This window comes from Notolepis coatsorum (assembly GCF_963971535.1).
Source record: "Notolepis coatsorum genome assembly, chromosome: 1".
Lineage (NCBI taxonomy): Eukaryota > Metazoa > Chordata > Actinopteri > Aulopiformes > Paralepididae > Notolepis > Notolepis coatsorum.
Genome location: NC_140165.1, coordinates 65,666,837 through 65,672,836, shown reverse-complemented (window position 1 = coordinate 65,672,836; position 6,000 = coordinate 65,666,837). Strand labels below are relative to the sequence as shown.

The following is a 6,000-nucleotide window of genomic DNA, read 5'->3' as shown; positions in this document are numbered from 1 at the left end:
GAAAACTTTATTTAACAGATTGCAGAATGGGTACAATACAGTACGGCTCAATACATACAATTGTTAAGGGGATGCAGACCTGAGAAAGACGTTTGTCTTGTTTCCATCAGGGTCCCCCATTTTCAATTCATATAGACATTTATGACATACATAACATACATGACATTTATGGCATAGGGACATATAGGTATTTAGTACTGATACATTTGTGACATAGGCGGTATTCAAATATACAGTACTGTTACCCCTAGATCCTGACAGAGTATATACATATGATGGGGAGGGGACTGTACATTAGGAGGGGGTGGGTGGGTGGGAGGGGAATATACATACGGCGGGGAGGGAATATATACATGCGGTGGGGAGGAGACTGTCTATTAGGAGGTGGTGGGGGTTTTGGGCATTTACGGTGGCCAGTTTCGAATTGCAGCCTCCCGTAGGTGCTCTTTAAGGGCGGTTTTGAATGTGGGCAGGGATTCACATTCCTTTACAGCTTTGGGTAGGGCGTTCCACATTGTTGTGGCATAATTGCGAAACGTGTTTAGTCCCTTGTTTGAGCCGAATCTGGGTTTAACATGATTTGTTGAGCTTCCTCTGGTGTAGTGGTTGTGGTATTCACTGACCTTTGGGAAGTATTTTGACATGTACATGGGCACCCCGGTCGTATAGTGTATCTTGTAGACCAGGCCCATTGCAAGTTGCTGTACTCTGTCGTCTACTCTAAGCCATCCTAGGTTGGCAAAGTGGGCAGGGTGAGGTGGGTTCTGGGGTTCAGGTCAAGTAGTAGTCTGACCAGTTTGTTTTGTGATGTTTGTAATTTTGTTTTAAGCGCCTTTGAGGTGCTTTGGTACCATGAGGTGCACGCATAGTCATAGTACCCTTGAATGAGTGCTCCTGCCAGAGTCCTCAGGGTATTCTTGTTTACCAGAGAGGAGATCCGGTACAAGAATCTAGTTCGTTGGTTGACTTTTTTTATTACATTGGATGCCATTTTGTCACAGGAAAGATTTGCCTCTAGGATGGAACCCAGGTAGGTAATTTCGTCTTTCCTTGTGACAATATTGTCACCCACTGTAACTGAGAAGCCGTCGGTCTTGCTGAGTTTGTTATTTGAACCGAAGAGAATGGACTCTGTTTTGCCCATGTGTAATGATAGTTTGTTATCAGCGAGCCATATGCAGATTTTGCCTAGTTCCGTGCTGAGGGTTTTTTCAACCTGCAATTTGTTCTTGTCAGAGACCAGCAGGGCTGAGTCGTCCGCAAACAGGAACAAGTTGCAGTCACAGGCTGACGACATGTCATTTGCATAAATTAGGAAGAGTAGCGGTCCTAGTATGCTTCCTTGTGGAACACCACAGCTCACTGTGAGGGGGGGGATAGAGTACCGTTTACCTCTACCATCTGTTCTCTCCCCTCCAGGTAGGATTGCATCCAGCTCACTGATAGGCTATCAAAACCAATTGCTTTTAGCTTGTCCATTAGAATGGAGTGATTGACAGTGTCGAAGGCCTTTTGTAGGTCCAGCATGACCATGCCGCAGTATTTGCCAGCGTCCACCTCTTGTTTGATGTGGTCGTTCAAATAGAGGAGGCATGTGTCAGTGGAGTGGGACGTTCTGAAGCCAGATTGGAATTCGTAGATTAGGTTTTTTTCCGCCAGGTACTTTTCGACCTGTTCGTAGACTATTTTCTCCATGACTTTCGAGATGGAGGTAAGAATAGAAACAGGGCGGTAGTTGCCTGGGTCTAATTTGCTGCCCTTTTTGTGTAGAGGGGTCACTCTCGCAATTTTGAAGTCCTTGGGGACGTGCCCCTGTTTTATAGAGAGGTTTATTATGTGTGTGATGACTGGGGTGATGGCGGCTGCTGCGTCTCTGAGGAATTTGGAGGGGATGTTGTCATGGCCAGTGGCCTTGTTAGGTTGGAGGGCGCTCAATTTTTTGAGTACCTCATCGGTTGTTACCATTTCAAGTTTGAAGTCGTCTTTGTGGACCCCTAGGTTTTTGTAGTATGCTACTATGTGTTCTACCCCATAATGCCCTGAGTGGGAGGGTAGTTTGTTTACCAGTGTTGTGGCTATGTTTGTGAAGAAGATGTTTAAGTAATTGGCTACATCCAGCTTGTCTGTGATGAGCGTGTTGTCCGTCTTTATGTTTATGTTTGAGAATCTGGTTTTAAGTTTTTTACTGCAGCCTAGTTGATTATTGAGTAATTTCCAAAGGGAAAAATCGGTGCCATGTTGTTGAGTATTGCTGTGAATTTGGTTGCAGGTGATCTGAGTGTGGAGCTGACACTGTCTGCAATCAGATCCACGATCCTATCATGCCTACAAATGTAGAGCCCTTTTTATGCACAACAACCATTGAGTATGTGAGACATGGTTTCTGTTGTCTGTTCGTGACCATGGTGTATGCAGTGTGGGCTATGACTGCCAGGGAGCCAGATGGAAAGGTTGAGCTTCGATGGTAAAAACCTGTAGCCTAGCTTTTAAAGTGAAAATGATGATGCTCTCATCAATAGCAAATTTTTTTTAAACTGTGTGCGAGACAGAGTGGTCAGCGGCAGGGAGACAGGCAAGCTTCCCTTGCAGTTTAAGCTCAGTCCAGTGTTGACGTTGGCGTTGTTGTTGTGCCGACATGAGATGGCCACGGGCATTGGTAAGTGGCAGTTCATGCCACGTTCCACAGATGTCAATGGTGGCCTTCACGGAGATGGTAGGGTCAGAGATGATCTCTTCAGAAACATTAACAGCGTCTGAGTCCGGCCCCACCCACTCCAGGGCCACGTTGGACCAGCCGCATAGGTCATTCAGGTCTGGCCAGTCAGACCACACCCCGAATCCGGGGGCGCGGTTGTCCAGCTTTCCACTTGGTTTCTTCTTGTAACCCAGGAAGTTTGGATCCGACCCACACGCCAGGGGGACCTTGCGTCTCTGCAGGTCTAATAACAGAGAGGCTCTGGCCTTCTCTCTGACATGCTGGTCGTCACTGTTTAGCATGTTGAGAAGATGAGTCTCGTGGCAATGTACGTCCATTCAAAGTTGGGAACACCCAGGCCGCGTGAATATTAAAGGCAACCAACTTGTGTTCAGCTTTTCTCTGATTGGCCACGACCCCACGCCGCTAGCCCGCCCCCTTTTGCCGCGAGCGGCAGGAACCTTCAAGTTCCCTGGTGCAAAATAAATCTGGTAGTTGGTTTATGACGTTAATTAATAATAAACACTGTTAGGACTCTTAATAATAAACACTGTTAGGACTATCTGACTCTTAATAATAAACACTGTTAGGACTATCTGACTCTTACTAATAAACACTGTTAGGACTATAAACACTAGGACTATCTGACTCTTAATAATAAACACTGTTAGGGCGATCTCGATTCACGCGTCACTACTGTAACTAGAAACTCTGGGTGTCACTGTACATCAGTGTGGAACTGTACGCTGTAACGTTATGCGTTATTTCGCGTTTTTAACGTCATAAACCAACTACCAGATTCACTCGTCACTACATCCGTGGAGGCTGCTGAAGCGCCAGCGGGGCGATGCGGTGGTTTGTCCCCGGCTTCCGTGCGCCGCCGCCGGCTTGACTCGGTCCAGCTCCAGCAGCAGCGGCCGTGCTCCGTTGTAGAAGCCCTTCAATGACAGAGCTCTCATATTTTGCGAATGCATAAACTATATCTTAAATTATGGCTATGTGTCTAATATGGCTGTCGCTTATCAATGACTTCGCGACAGCCATATTAGACACATAGCCATAATTTAAGATATAGTTTATGCATTCGCAAATATGAGAGCTCTGTCATTGAAGTGGGTGGTGGCAGCGTTACTAACAGCGTTCACCCTGATGTAAAGTAGCGATTTTTATTGTTTTGTCATGACAAACCAATTACATAATCCCAACATATGTGTAAAGAAACAACATATTCCAGTTAACGGTATATTTTTTTAATGATTCATTACGGTATAAATTAGGTTAACTGGAGCAGGGGGACCCTGATGGAAACAAGACAAACGTCTTTTTCAGGTCTGCATCCCCTTAACAATTGTATGTATTGAGCCGTACTGTATTGTACCCATTCTGCAATCTGTTAAATAAAGTTTTCATTCATTCATTCATGCGTATTGCTGGCTCTCATATTTGCGAATACAATAGCGTTCACCGTGATGTAAACAATTCTACAACGAAAGACGGCCGCTGCCGCGGGCGGCGCAACTCTCTGCCGCGGGTCACGTCGCGCGGCAGCGCGGTCACGTGGCCGTGTGGCCAATCAGAGAAACGCTGAATGAAAGGCTGAACACAAGTTTGTTGCCTTTAATATTCACGCACCCAGGCTGGTACGGTTTTATTGTTCATCTCACAAAGAAATTTGCGAGGAATATGTGCATTTGAGAATAGGTGCTGAACTTTGACCAGGGCTATCTGTCTGACTGCTTCAAGTTTCATGATGAGTGGCAGGGGCGATGAATCAATTACATCTAATCTGGTTGAGTAATCATCAGAGATAATTTCACTCACTCCTTGTTCCCATTCACCTGCCACATTAAATCTATGACCCAGATAGGTATATGTTTCATGATGTGCATAGACTCAGTGGCTTGTTATCAACTGTAAATGTGGGAATTATATCTGATTTTGCCCGGTACCAGCGGTTTGCCCCGGCTCCGCCTCTCATAGAATACAGCACATTTTGCATATTTCTGGAGAGCATGGTGTTTATGACATCCTCCTGTCTGGAGGCTTTTATTACATCATCTGCATACCCCTGGACGGGGTTAGAGGAAATTACATTGGGGTGAGCGCAACTACAAAGCCATTTTAACCATGACACACACACACACACACACACACACACACACACACACACACACACACACACACACACACACACACACACACACACACACACACACACACACACACACACACACACACACACACACATACTCGTATGCACACAAGCCTGTACACACGCACACAAATGCAGTGCATACCGTGCAAACACACGTAAACACAAGTGCACGTCACACATGTTTACATGATTATACCTTATTATACCGCCAGAGAGTCTAGCTCCACCACGTTACTGGCCTTCCTGACCAGCTTTTTCAGCCAGATTCCGGTAGAGTATATCTCAGTGATTCCTGCTGCATGTTAATACTTTGAGGGGCCCCCAAAGTATAATGGCTCCCCCCAAAGTATAATTTGTGTGTTTTAATTTTTTTTTTACTCAGTGAGCACTCATTTCCATTTCCATTGGTGACAATGAGTGCTGCTCAGTGAGTAAAAAAGTGTTCTGTCTTAAATTTGATATAGATCATGTTCTTTGTTGGTTTGTGAGAATGTTAATACACACTTGGTAGTTAAGTCAAGTCAAGTCAAGAGTTTTATTTGTCACGGCATACAAGCATACAGTGAAATGCGGGGGGTCATGCCTGCAGTGATTGTGCAATAATACAAGTAATAAGAATAGGATGAGAATAAGACATTTGTGCAATAATACAAGTAATAAGAATAAGACATAACAGGTATAATGTACATAAAGTTTACAAAAAGCATGGTAAGACATGCTAAGGTCCTGCGATAGTGCAATACACTGTTAGCTACGGATGAGGCACTGGGTCTTATGTACACTACTATACAATGCTATACTATACAATCTACAGTTGTACTATGGGTCCTTATGCTAGCTTGCTATATCCATCTGTTTACTATACAAGAACCACTCCCGTTCTTGTTTTTAAAGTGACCTTTTCATTGTGTAAAGTGACCGTTGAGTGTGAGCGTGTGCAGCATGTGTGTGTGAGTTCATGCTAAAGTGACTGCTAGTGTGTGAGCGTATACAGTGTGTGTGTTGTGTGTGTGCTCATGTGTGCTTGTGTGTGGAGAGTTCAGTGTTCAAGACTCTGATGGCCTGGGGGAAGAAGCTGAGCCGAAGTCTCTCTGTCCTAGTTGCTGGTGTTCGCAGGCGTTTGCCTGACCGCAGCAGCTTGAACAGGCTG

General features: G+C 45.1%; 1 protein-coding gene across 1 annotated transcript in view; it reads left to right on the top strand.

Moving 5' to 3' along the window:
* Positions 1–6,000, top strand: part of alkal2b (ALK and LTK ligand 2b) — a gene marked incomplete at its 5' end in the record, with an annotated part of 54,691 nt that overhangs the window by 26,956 nt on the left and 21,735 nt on the right. The gene's annotated exons all lie outside the window — the stretch shown is intronic.